This window comes from Peromyscus leucopus, chromosome 11 (assembly GCF_004664715.2).
Source record: "Peromyscus leucopus breed LL Stock chromosome 11, UCI_PerLeu_2.1, whole genome shotgun sequence".
Lineage (NCBI taxonomy): Eukaryota > Metazoa > Chordata > Mammalia > Rodentia > Cricetidae > Peromyscus > Peromyscus leucopus.
Genome location: NC_051072.1, coordinates 47,153,858 through 47,168,132, shown reverse-complemented (window position 1 = coordinate 47,168,132; position 14,275 = coordinate 47,153,858).

The following is a 14,275-nucleotide window of genomic DNA, read 5'->3' as shown; positions in this document are numbered from 1 at the left end:
TCTTTTAGAATGCCATACATGAGTGCTGTATTTGCAACATTTACATCCCTCCCTTTCTCCTCCGACCCCTTTCCCGCCCTCCCACTCTCAAATTGAACACCTCTTTTTCAGCCATTGTTACAGGTATATAAATACAGTATAAATACAGTTCGTTGGGTTACTTAGTGTTGCTCAAATGTGTTCAAGTCTGACTGTTTTGGCCTGAGTAACCCATCAGAATTTCTTCACACTCCTTTTTGATTTTTTCTTCATTTGGCTGGAGGACTGATTTTTTTTTATCTTGAGTAAGTTTCTTCTGAGAAGATAAAGAGTGACCATTTGTAGGCATTATATGTCTTAAATTGTCCTCAGATGTGACTTGCTGTTTGGCTTATCATATGGCTATTGTCACAATCCCTAACCCAGTAAGTGCTATGAAGGCAAGTTTTGACCAGATTCATATTTAACATATTTTCACCAGGTTCATTTCAAAGTATTTGAAAATACTAAATAACATTTAGTACCTAAAATACTCAATAGCGTTAACATTTTACTCAAAACACTCTGGTCCACTATTAGTATTGCCTGGTTACGTATGAAATGCATACTTTGTTTGAACCCTAGAAAAGGAATCAAACATTCTAAAACTCTTGTGCTTCTCTCCCTTGTTTTCCTTCCATTGACCCCACAGCCCCATGGGAGCTAAGCACACATCCTACCCCTGGGCTCCTCTGACTCTGAATCTCTGCCTTTGTGCTTTATTCCGCTGGTGGCCCTTATGTGACCGTTTGGTCCCCCCTCACCTCAAAGCTGTCTCATTTGGTGCTTTGCCTGCTCTGCCCTGTTCTGGAACTTTGAGTGTGCATGCCCAAAGTCTCTCCAGTCTGTACCCAAGGTCTTCCACTCGTCTACTTGTCTTGGCTATCTTTTTCTCTATTTTCTTTTTTTAAAGAGTTTCTTTATTAATGTATATTCTACTTATTAATGGGGCTCAGTGTGGTGTTTTCATACATGAATATAGCATGTACTTATCAAACACCACATCCCCTTTCTACTCTGCCTTCCTTTTTCCATTCTCTAGCAGTCACTATTTTTTAGCTTCCACATAAGACAGTTCATGTGGTACTTGCCTTTCTGTCTCTGGATTATTTCATTTAACATAACAGCCACAAGTTCTATCCATTTTGCTTCAAATGACAGCATTTAGTTGCTTATATATACTGTTATGTATATATACCCCATTTGCTTAATCCACTCATCTGTTGATAGACTCCTAGGTTGAGTCCATGCCTTAGCAATTGTGAATATGTTACAATAAGCCTGAGTACTTCTTTGATGTGTGTGTGTATGTGTATACATATATAATATCCAGAAAAAGGATAAATGGATCATGATGGATTATGTTGAAGGTCTATTTTTAGTTTGATAAAAATTTTGATTACATTTTAAATTAGCTTGCAAAGTAATAGATGCAATTATAACATTTTATTCATGCATATCATTGTAATTTATTAAAATTCATCCCTCATTACCCTACCCCCTTTTCTTCTAAGTAGCCCCTTATTTCATGTATTTTATATATTTAAATATATGTACATATATATTATAATCTAGATTTTAAAATGCAAGCTTATTTTGCTTAACACTATGACCTCCATTCTATACATTTTTCTGGCAAGTGATATAATTTCTTTCTTTGATATGGCCTAGTAAAACTTCTTTATCCATTCATCTGTTGATAGACATGCAGGCTGATTCAAAACATTAACAATTGTGAACAGCGCCACAGTAAATCTGGATGGGATGGTATCTCTACTATATGCTCAGTTAAGGTTTTCATATGTATACCCACAAGTGGGATACAGCTAGTTCATATTGTAGTTCAAATTGTAGTTTATTAAGCTCCTCCATACTGATTTCCATAGAGGCTGCATTCATGACATTCCCACTAGCAATGGATACAGATCCATTTTCCCCTGCTACTTTGCAGCATTGGTTATCATTTGCTATCTTGATGATAACCATTCTGCTGGGATAAGCTGAAATCTCACTGTTGTTTTCATTTACATTTCCCTGTTGGCTAAGGATGTTGAACATTTTTCATATATTAATAGGCTATTTGTGCCCCATTTTTGAACTGTCAATCCAATTCATTTGCTCTTATTTATTGATTGGATGACTTGAGTATGTTTAATTTTTTTCTTTATTCTGGATATGAAGTCTTTGTTAGATGTATAGTTGGCCAAGATTTACTCTTGTTTGTTGGCTGCCTCTCCATTCATATTCCTTCACCGTATAGAAGGCTTTTAGTTTTATATTATTTGTTGATTCTTGGTATGAATTCCTAGGCTACTAGAGACCTTTTCAAAAAGTCCTTGCTCTAGCTGGAAGTATTTTCTCTGATTTACTCTATCAATTTCAAAGTTTCGAGTCTTACATTTAGACACTGATCCATTTTGAACTGATTTTTGTACAGGGAGAAAGGGAATCTAACCTCATTTCCCATGTTCCCCCAGTTCTGTTTGTTGAAGCAGCTATAGTTTCTCTAATGTATGATTCTGGCATCTTAGTTGAAAGTCAAGTGCTCTGTCTGTGTGGGCTTATGTTTGTGTTCTCTATTCCATTTAGCTCGGTGGTAAAGCGCTCGCCTAGCAAGCGCAAGGCCCTGGGTTTGGTCCTCAGCTCAAAAAAAAAAAAAACCAAAAAATGAAACAAGCAAACAAACAAACAAAACAAAAGACTAGACCATTTCAGTGGTGACATGTCTGTTTCTATGCCAGTGCCGTGCTGGTTTCATTACTATGGCTCTGTAGTATAATTTGAAATTCAGTGCTGTGATCATCTCCAGCACTGGTCTTTCTATTCAGTATTACTTTAGCTATGTGGGAGCCTTCTGCACTCCCACCAGGCTTTTGGGAGAGTTTGTCTAGCTCTGTGAAGAATATCACTGAAATTTTGATGGACAGTCGTTGAACATGTAGATTGTTTTCAATTATGTAGCCGTTTTCACAGTGTTGGTTCTTCTGATTCATGAGTGTGGGGGTCTTTTTACCTCCTAATGTCTCCAATTTCTTTTCACAGTTTTAAAGTTTTCACTGTAGAGGTTCTTCCACCTTTAGTAAGATTTATTCCTAAGTATTTTATTGGTAGGGGGTTGGCTTTTTTTTTTTCAAACTTCCATATGGTTCTTTTTAGTGGCTATGTTAATTTGCATTCCCACCAAAAGTGTATACTTCCATTTCTCCTACAACCTACAGGATGTGTAGGAGTGTGTGTGTGTGTGTGTGTGTGTGTGTGTGTGTGTGTGTGTTTGCACACATGTAGAGAATGAACCAGAACTTGACACACATGAGGCAAATGCTCCGCCACTCATCTGTATCTTCCACCACTTCTTCTTGAATGATAGCTGTTCTAACTGGACTTAGATGGTATTTCATCGTAGTTTCAATTTGTGTTTCCCTTACGACTAAAGATGTTGAACATTTTTTTCATATACTTCCGGCTGACAAATGGTATTTCTTGTTTTGAGCAAAGGATCATTTTCCCATTTTTAAATTGGATCTCTTTTTGTTCTTTTAAGTAGTTTAAGTTTCTTAAATATTGTGGTTATTAACCCTCTGCCAGATGAATAGTTGGTAAATATTTTCTACAGATTTTGTAGTTTCTCTTGGTGTTGACTTTTTTTTTTCTTTTGCTGTATAGAAACTTTTTAGTTTGATGCAAATCTTCCTTGTCAGTTGTTGCTTGTTTCCATGCTTATGAGGCTCTACCCTCTTATATTTAGGTCTTTGATCTCTCTTAAGTTAATTTCTCTACTGAGTGACAGACAAGGGATCAGGTTTTAGCCCTCTGCATGGAGAGATATTAAGGTTTCTTAGCACCATTTATTAAAAAGGCTGCCCTTTCTGAAACATATGTTTTTGATGCCTTTGTTGAAAACCTATTGTCTGTATAAGGGTAGGTTTATTTCTGGGATCCTTGCCAGCTGATCATGTGATTGTTTTATACTTCATCCTCTTGATGTGATATATTATCTTTAATGATTTTAATATGTGAAACCATCCTTAAGATGGAGTCAACCTGATCACAGTGAGAGATCTTCTTGATGTACTGAATTCCATTTGCTAGTAATTTGTTGAAAATGTTTGTGTCTATATGCATTAGGAATATTGGTCTGTGATTTTCTTTCACTGTTGTCTGTTTTGGGAATAGAGCAATGTTGGTATTATAGATAGTTCCTTGCCTTTCTGGTCTTTAGAATGATTTGGGAAGGATAAAGTCAGCAGTGGAACCATCATCCAGTCCTAGGCTTTCTGTTGGGAGAAATTCTATTACTGATTTTATCTCATTACCTGTTATTTGTCATTGGTCCATTCAGTTGTTTTAAATGCTCTCAGGGTTTGATTTTTGCTAAAGCATATGTCTCCAAAAACTGATACCTTCATGAAGGTTTTCCAATCTGTTAGCACAGAGTTTTTCACAACCCTAATGGTTCTTTGTGTTTGTGTGACACTGATGATAATGCTTCCTTTTCTATCTCTGATTTAATTTTTTGGGTTGTCTATTTCCCCTCACCCCTTGGTTAGCTGAAGTTTTGTTGATTTTTATCTTTATACAAAAACAAAATTGATCTTTTGTAATTTTTTGTCTCTATTTCATTTATTTCTTTTTAACTTTTGTATTAATTATTTTATGTGTGCATGCAGGTGTGTAGAGATGATATGTGTATGATAGGGAGGGCCATGTGCATGCCGCAGTATCTGTGTGGAGACCAGAGGACAGCTTGTGGAGTCAGTTCTCTCCTACCTTTACATGGGTTTCAGGGGCTGAATTTAGATCATCAGGCTTGTACCATAAGTACTTTCAGCCACTGAGCCATCTACCCAGCCCTACTTATTTCTGCCCTGATTGTTAATTATCATTTTGAGATTGGTCTATTTCTGCTTTTTAAAAATCCTTAGTGTGCATTGTTAGATCATTTACTTGAATTCTGCTTATTTTTATCCCAGATACTCGCTGCTCTAAGCATGTCTCCCAGTGCTGCTTTTGCTGTATTCTAAGTTGGAGCATGTTATATTGTCATTTAATTTTTTTTAATTGAATTTATTTTTTGATTGTATTCACGGACCACTGTTTACAGGAAAGTATGTTGTTCAACCTCTACATATTTGTATAATTGCTCTAACATTTTCTCTCATCAATGACCTCTCGTTTTTTTGTTCCATTACGAGCAGAGAAGATGCAGAAAAAGAAAAGTGCCATTTGCAGGAAAATGGATGAAACTGGAAAACATTATATTAAGTGAGGTGACCCAGGCTCAGAGAAATAACCCTGGCTCTTTGCATTGGAGAATTTGTTCATTCACGTTCACGTTCATTACTGATAACTAAAGATGTCATTTTGCCCATTCTCATTTGGCTGTTTCAGATATTTTTGTTCTTTCTCTCTTGCTTATCTCCTTGGTTTAATAGTTAGGTTGGACTTTTCTACTTCTTGGGTACCCACTCTCCTGGTGGGGATTTATACTTTCATGGTGACTGGGGTTTTTATTTTACTTTTGAATGTAGGACTCTCTTAAGCAGCTTTTGTGTTTGCTTCTCTCAGAAGGATTTTATTCACCTTCATTCTGAAGGACAGCCTTTCTTGCTGGGTATAGCATTCTTGACTGGCACTTACTTTGCTTCAGAACTTGGAATACATAATTCCATTTCCTCTGGGCCTTTAGGGTTTCTTCTAAGAAACCTGCTATTAGTATAATGGGGTTAGCCTTAAAATGTGTCTTGGCACATTTTAAGATTCTAGAATCTTTCTTTTTACCTTAACAGTTTGACTATAATATGCTGAAGTGAGTATCTCTTTTGATCATGTCTATTTGCAGTTCTATAAGCCTCCTGTATATGATTATATAATTTCCTAAGACTGAAGAAGTTTTCTACTACTCCTAACTAGGCTTTCTATGCTTATTAACTTTTTTCTAGTTATGTTTGGGTATTCAAATGCAGATCTCTATTCATTTAGTGGTTCCTCAAAAGCCTTGAATGCTCTCACCTTTTTATTTTTTTCTTTCTTTCTTCCTTCATTTATTTTACTTATTTATTTTGCCTGACTGAGATATTATAAAAGGTCTAGATTTTAGTTCAGATTCTTTCTTTTTTTTCCATTTAATCTAGTCTATTGTTGAAGGCGTTGATTAATTAATTGATTTATTGAGTTAGTTTTCAAATGTTTATTTTTCTGTTAGGTCCTTTTAAAAAACTCTACCTGGTTTATTTTTATTCTGTATTATCTTACTTTCAGTGAACTGTTTATCTGCATCTTCTCAGGTCTTGCTCTGCTTTTTAATAACCAGTCTTTTGAATTATCTATCACACATTTCCCCCATATTAATTTCTTTGGGACCCATTACTAGAGAGCTACTGTGTTCTTTTAGTAGACTTATATTATCTTATTTTTTCACACTCTTTTGCCTTCACATTGAAATTTGTGCATTTGTTGGATTGAGATTCTCTGCTACTTTTTGGGATGAACTTAGAGGTGGTTTTATCTTGAAGATGTATCTAGGGTATTATTGATTTATTATACAGTTTTGGTTTAGTGTCTAGCCAGGCACTACAGTAGTTTGCCTGTAGCTTCTTTGGTTGTCACTAATGATTTGGGTGAAGTATATACTGTGGAAAAATCAAACTCACTGTCCTTGTGGTTCCTGAAAGAGTTGTGGTAGAGACAACAGTTGATGTGGGCCATTCATCAATTGCCTACCCCTACAATGAAAATGGTGTTCCCCCAATTATATGATGATGACCATTGATGCTAGTTAGCATGCTACTCACCAGGGCCTCTGGGATTGGCAGCCTCAGCAGTGATGAGGCCGCCTGAGATGCTTGCCTTCTGACCAATCAGTAGCAGAAGTTCACAGACAACATGGGGAGAAGTAGGATAGGAATTGTGGCCCTCACACCCTGTGATGGTTAGTTTTAACCATCCAATCAACACAATCTAGAATCACCTGTAAAGCAAGTCTCTATGAGGTAAGAGGTTGTCTAGATTTGGTTGCCCTATGGGCATGTCTATGGGGGTATTGTCTTGGTTATTGGGAAAGCCCTTCTTGTGTGAGTAGTAACATCCCCTAAATAAGGGGATCCTGGATTGTGTAGGAGTACAGGAAGTAAGCTAAGCACTACTATGGGTGCATTAATTCATTGCTCTCCGTTCTTTATCATGGCTGTAGTATGACCAGGACTCTCAAGTTCCTGCCACTGTGACTCCTCTGCCATGATGGATTTTGACCTGGAATTGTGAGCCAAATAAACCCTTTCTCCTAAGTTGTTTTTGTCACAGCCACAGAGCATAAACTCACCTTGGTCAGACAATGTGTGAAAACAGGAACAAGGAAGGAATGAGGTGGCCATAGAAACTTATGCCTCAGTGGTAGTGCCAGGACAAGAGCAGGACATTTGCTAGAGATAGACAAAACTGTACTTGTTTCTCCAGGTCATGTGTGCCCATGGGTTGGTGACAGCCAGAAACAAAGTTGATTCAGGCTCCTCAAAACAGTCCTGTGGGTAGGGCATCAATGTGCACTCTACTAGGCAGTGTTCTCTAGAGTGATAGAACTTATAGAATGATTCTCTATATATGTATAGTGGGAAAGGGGATTTATTAGAATGAATACAGGCTGTGGTCCAGCTAATCCAACAATGGCTGCCTATGAATGGAAGGCTACATCCGGAATGAAATAAAACCCAAATAACTGGGCACACCCGTGAGGGACTTTTCTAAACGAAATCATTTGAAGTGGGAAGACCCACTTATAATCCAGATCTTTGAGGTGGAAAGATAAACTTTTAATCCAGATCTTTTGAGGTGGGAAGATCCACCTTTAATCTGGACTACATCTTCTGTTGGTAGCCCATATAAAGAACATGGAGGAAATGAGCTTTCTCTCTTTACCTGCTTGATCTCACATTCAGTAGCAAGTCCATTCCTTCACTGACAATAGAGCCTACTTCTTAGGGATTCCAGCCTATACTGAAAACCATTGGAGGCATCCAGCCTCATGGACTGAGCAACAACCAAGAACAGCCATCACAGGCACTGTGGTAGCTCTCCTGCCCTTCCCTGTCATAGATGCCTGAACATGGTACAGAGGAGAGGAGAAGTAGAATCTATGTGGGTACCTACCTTCAGTTCTAGCTCTGGTGAGGTTAATAGACAGGCAGTCTGGTGCTTGGATATTTTCTAGCATTTCCCTGCTAGCCCAATCTTCCCTCATATCTCCATTTCTTTAAGCTGGGGGAAAGAGGAGAGATACTCTGAGTCTCTGGTAAATATTGAGATGACTTACTGCTCAGAGATTTCTTCAAACACCTTCCTTGAAACCTGTCCTATGCTCACAAATATTTGTAGTTACATCGCAAAAATTTCATGGGCTGATAAAGTCCCTCTCCTTCAGAAAATTTGGGCTTCCAAATTCTATGGATGTTACTAAAATGTTTCATTGAAATCTCTCATTATAGATGAGTGTGGTGGTTTGGATAAGAATGGCCCCCCCAAGATTCATATATTTGAGTGGCACTATTCATATATTTGAGTGACACTACTAGGAGGTATGGTTTGTTGGAGTAGATATCACTTTGTTGGAGAAAGTATGTCACTGGGGTCGATCATTGAAGTGTTGAAAGCCCATGCTATGCCCAGCTCACTCTCTCAGTCTATGTATCACAATGTAGCTCTCAGCTACTTCTCCAGCACCATGCCTGCCTGCACCCTGCCATGCTCCCCACCATGATGATAATGGACTCAACCTCTTCAACTGTAAGTGAGTCCCCAATTAAATGGATTTTTTTGGTAAGAGTTGCCTTGGTCACAGTGTCTCTTCCCAGCACCAGAACACTAAAACAACGAGTTAAAGAAGAAACAGGTGGGTAAAACTGAGGATGAAGCTCAGTTGAGGGGGGCACTTGCTTAGCATATACAAGCCCCTGAGTTTGATTCCCCAGGGCTGCCATCCTTCAAAGGAAGTAAAAGCAATTAAACCAGAAGTGGATTGTATGGGAGAACAGTGAACTATAGGGCCACATGAGGTTGGGCACCAGGCCCACTGGATATCCAGTGGGAAAGTATAGAGTCCAGATCTCACAGCATCAACAGAAGCTACACCACCTTTTATTTATGTGCACCACAAAACTAACATCAAGTGGCATGACATTTACCACCAAGCCTCTGGTCCATGAGAGTACAACATTCAAGCAGTGGGCCCTGATTTAGCTGCTCTTTCTTTCTGTATACTTTGCCAAATGGCTTTCTCAGACAGGGTGAGGTGAGTGTGGCCCAAAGACAAAGAATGCTGGGAAAAGGACAGGATGACCCTAAGGAGATTTTGAGCCGAGCCGTCAAAGATTTCTAGAACCATACTTGGTTTTTACTGCAGGTTAGATAAGAAAGCATCATAAGGGGAATTTTTCTGAAAAAAAAATGTAAACAAATAATATTGTGCAAGGACCCCTATCATTTACAGAGACCTCATGACAGACTCCTTAGGGGATGAAAATGTTAACTCCTGATATGCTAACAAGTTCCTTCTATGGGAGCGTTAAGCTATGAAGCTGTTCTGTGGTCTTTTTTTTTTTTTTTTTTCTTTTTCTTGGCTGATAGAAGGCTGCATTTCCCTTCAGTTATTGGAATTTTCCCAATATAAACCTTGTTTTATTATCAATAGCCTTCCCCTTTCCCTTCATTTATTTGTTTTGTGTCTATTGTGTGTTAGGCACTTTTTAAAATCTTCTGGTATATTTGTGTTTAATAATTAAATGTATTTTTCAGAATAATTAATAGACATCCATCCATTCACAGACCAGTGATTTTTGTGTGTGTGTTGGCTTATGAGAAATCTAAGAGTGCATGCCAAGGATCTAATAAAAACAAAATAATGTGCTTGATATAGGCATGAGTAATCATGAATATTTTACATAATGTATGTAGTTTAAAAGTCAAGTAAATACATTTTTCATTATTCACTATATATTTAGCCCTATGCTAAGCAATACAGTAAATGAAAAGTGGGAGATACATTCCTGGGAAATATAATTCTATTAGATGGGGGGTTGTTACCACTGAGCATATTCACTGGCATCTGTTATTGAGATGCCAGTCATGTGCTAGGTATACTCTGTGTGGCATGTGGTTTAACTTTTGCCTTCCCCCAGAAACTAATAAGTCAGGTGCGTCCTATGAAATCGGGACTTAAATGACCCTATTGTGCAGCAAGGGTGAGGATTTCTCATCCAGAACCGAAGGAGCATGTGCAATTGAATGCAGCTCCCTTCTACTCTGCCAAGGCAAAAGAGCCAAGGAAAGCTTGGCAGCTGTCCCTGGGTAGGGAGAACAGTGGCCAGCCTGGAGCTGAGCTGTGTGATGTCAGCCATCTGACCCCCCTGCAACATGGGACCCACAGATGAAGACATTTGTTTCTAGGAGAGAGTTCGCTGTATTCGCTGCTTTTCTTGTTGCTATGACCAAACAGTTGACAAGCAGCAATTGAAGGAGAAGGTTTTAATAGTTTGATGGGGTGCAGCCTGTCATGATAGGAAGGCATGGCAGCAGGGTCCTGAGTCATCTGGTCACACTACATCTATAATTGTGAAGCAGTGGAATGGAAATGGGACCTGGCTAGAAAAAATCTCAAGGCCTACTGCCCAGGGACCCAACTTTCTCTAGTAAGGCTCAACTTCCTAAAGGTTCCACCCACAGCCTTCTAAAACAGTACCACCAGCTAGGGTACTGCTCAATGTGAACCTACAAGAGATAGTTCACATTTAAACCACAGCACTCATACTGGAGGTGATGTTTTTGACAGTACTTAAAACCCTTAGCATTACCTGAAGGGTAATGGGAGAAATACAGTGACTCATGTCTCAACAGTATACAGGCTGGGTAAAGTCATCACAAGGAGTGTGTGGGCCCGTTTTCCTTTGCTAGGCGACATTTGAAGTGTCTCCTGCTCTGTAAAGCTTTGCTTTTCTCTCCCTTGGCCATCTTGAAGCGAATTGTTCATTGTTATTATAAATCTTCAAACAACAGAGGACAGTCATTCTAGTTTGCCTCCAGTAGAAGACTGGCCTCTTTGAAGGCAGCCATTTTCCTTCGCCGTCATTGGATGGAGCCCTCTCACTGAAGTTTTGTTGAGTGGATAATAAGCACTGTCAAACTTTTAAACTCCCAAGTCCAGAGGGAAGAACAAATTGAGTCTTTAGCAACTCTTTAAAACTACACAGCATGTGGTACGGGGCCTCTCTCTAGACGACAGCAGACACAAGATGAAATGACTAGTACATTTTCTCCATTGTGATAAAGTTCTCCATATTTTTTGGTTTGCAGAGGTTTGGACAGTAAATCAGTGAGCTCTGAAATGAAAGCTCTATAAATAAATTGGTTCCAGTGGGCTAGCCATACGACGGATGGTGTATTTTTCAGTCACAGCTACAATTTTAATGAGCCGTCCTGGTGATGGATGGAGCTCTCGTGGCACTCTGTCCTTAACGCAGTGAGTGGTGGTCCTGGAGGTTCATTGTCCTGTCCTTATATTATGGGACAGATCTTTACATGTGTCAGGGCAGGTCTAGCTTGGAGTTTTTTATTTAATAGCAAGTTAAGCCTGAGGCCATGCTCTGACTAGACTGTCATGATTGAGTACTGTAGAAAGAAGAAGATTTCTCCATTTCCTCCTGGAGAGCCAAATGCAGATAAGCAAGAGTGTGTTGGTGGCTACTCATTTATCCTTTTTTCTTCCCTTTTGAAAGCCTCTCAGCAGTTTTCTGTTGGGCTGATTTATGACATCAATACCCAGCTAGAGGATACAAAGTGGCATCTTTTGAGAGCATAATCTGAACTTTGGATAGGAAACAATCTATTATATCTATTTATGCTAAATGTATCACAAGATTCTTATTTCTAGAGAGGGTTTCAGAAACTGGTTAAGAAAATAATTTTTCATTTGTTTGTTTGTTTGAAAAAATGGGCTCAGCAATCAGGTCTTAAAAGATTGTACTTAACCACTGAGAACCCAGAGCAGTAATTTTCAACCTGCAGGGCACAATCCCTTTGGGGGTTAAAACAACCCTTTCACAGGGGTCTCCTAATACTATCAGAAAACACAGGTATTTACACTATGATTCATAACAGTAGCAAAATTACAGATATGAAGTAGCAACAAAAATAATTTTACGGTTGGGAGTCACCACAGCATGAGGAACTGTATTAAAGGGTCACAGCATAAGGAAGGTTGAGAACCACTGGCATAGAGGGTTTGGTAGGCCTCTTCTCCATGCCTCCTGTTGTCAGGAGGTGGTCAAAGGTCATCCTGAAATATACTTCCATACATACTGTAGAGAATTCAGTTGCCAGTTTGGGTTCACTTGAAGAAAAGCTTTTAAGATGTCAGCAAGACTACCAGAGTCTAGTTCTGGAGTGCTCTTCCTCCGCCATCTTGTTGACAATACAAAGGGCTGACAAACATTCAGATCGACCATAGCCCTGTAGTTAACAGTTTTGCTTGTGGGCTCCAACTGTAGTCAGATTGTAACTGGCATGTTGGGGGTGGAAATGTTTCTCTCGTTCACCAAATTCCCTCTCTAGATCCTAAACAGAGGCTCAAGAGCCTCAGATTCACACCTTGTTTCCACAGAGAAGGAGCTAGAGGCCTGGATGGGTACGTGAGTTGGCTAGGTTCCCATAGCTGGTTAGAGTCAGTAGTAAGACCAACTGGGCCTATCCTAATGCAAATTAGACTGTTTTCCTTTCCCTATGGGGTCTATACCATGAACAGCCATTGTATCACAAAGTAACATGTCTAGTACTCATTCATGCTAATACTTTTTAATGAAAACACTATAAGTTCTCTGAAGAGGTGACATAAAGTAGCCACTTTCAACCCTGTGTATCCAGGAAGAGAGTCTGCAGAGTTTGCTTGGGTAGAGTAACAGCTCTACTCTTGAGTTACCTAGTGAGGGATGAGGTCTGAGAGTTGGCATTTCCACAAAGTACCAGCGGATACTGATGCTGATGTGTTCTGAGCAAGACCCTGTGATTTCAGGCCATTCATCATTGGCCACCATGTTCTGTCTACCAGGTATGTTACATTGTTCACTCCCTAGCAGGAAGTTACTGGTGACCCCTTCGAACTGTTCTGTGCATTTTTTTCATGGGAAGTCTTTAGAGTCTATCCTGAGTGGGGAGGGTGTCTTGGCTTTGAGTTAGATGGCCTTGGCACTCTGTGTTCTATCTAACAGGTGGCAAGATCTTGAATAAGTCATGTCCTTTTCCTAGGCTTTTCCGGTCTGTAGAATGGGGGTAATGTCTTCTAAATCATATATAATTGTTGGGGGATTGCTTTGGATAAATCATAGGGAGAACTTAATGGTTAATAATTACTTGGTATGTCAGAGACCAGTCAGGAAAAGAGTATATATAGCCTTGTGCCACATAGTGACATCTCAGCTGACTCTGGGCTGCAGATATAATAGCGACTCCCTAAGATTACATGGATCTGGAACACTCCACCCCCACCCCACCCCCGCTGCCAACACACACACACACCCACCCACACACCCACACCCACACCCACACACACACACACACACACACACACACACAAGCATAACTTATTATCATATGCTTGTGGGAAAGCTGATGCAAACAAACCTACCATGCATGCTGGTGTGAAAAGTAGCAGCCTGGACAGGACCTGAGACCTGACAATCAACAGTTGTTATTGACTCATGTAGCTGATATATTTTAGAGTGCACTCCTACTTATAAAATGTATTCGGTAAAAATTTGCTGTTCCACCAGCAGTGGCCCCAGACACTCAAGTTCATGTGCCTTGATTGTACCATTTGCTATTGTGCTTCACCTATTCTCACATTTTTAGTCGACTTGGGCCCTACCTACAAGCCATACAACCCAGGTGTAGGATAATAGGCTATGCCAGCGAGGTGCATGGAAACACGCTCTATGATATTCACACAATGACAAAATTATACAGGCATTCACCTTCCGGAATGTATACCTGCCACCAGGCAATGCATGTCAATGCCCCTTACAGGCAGAATTAAGTGAGAAGAATTACTCAGCAGATAAAAGGGTTCAGAAACCAAAGAGGCTATATTGGGAAAACAGAGGGTTAGAAGCAGTATGAGGCTGCAGACCTTTGGAAGACTTGGCCAGAGCCTTGTCTGAGAGCTAGTTAGTGCATAGAATAGCAATGGCACCTGAGGAGACAATTCATACAGCAGAAGCTG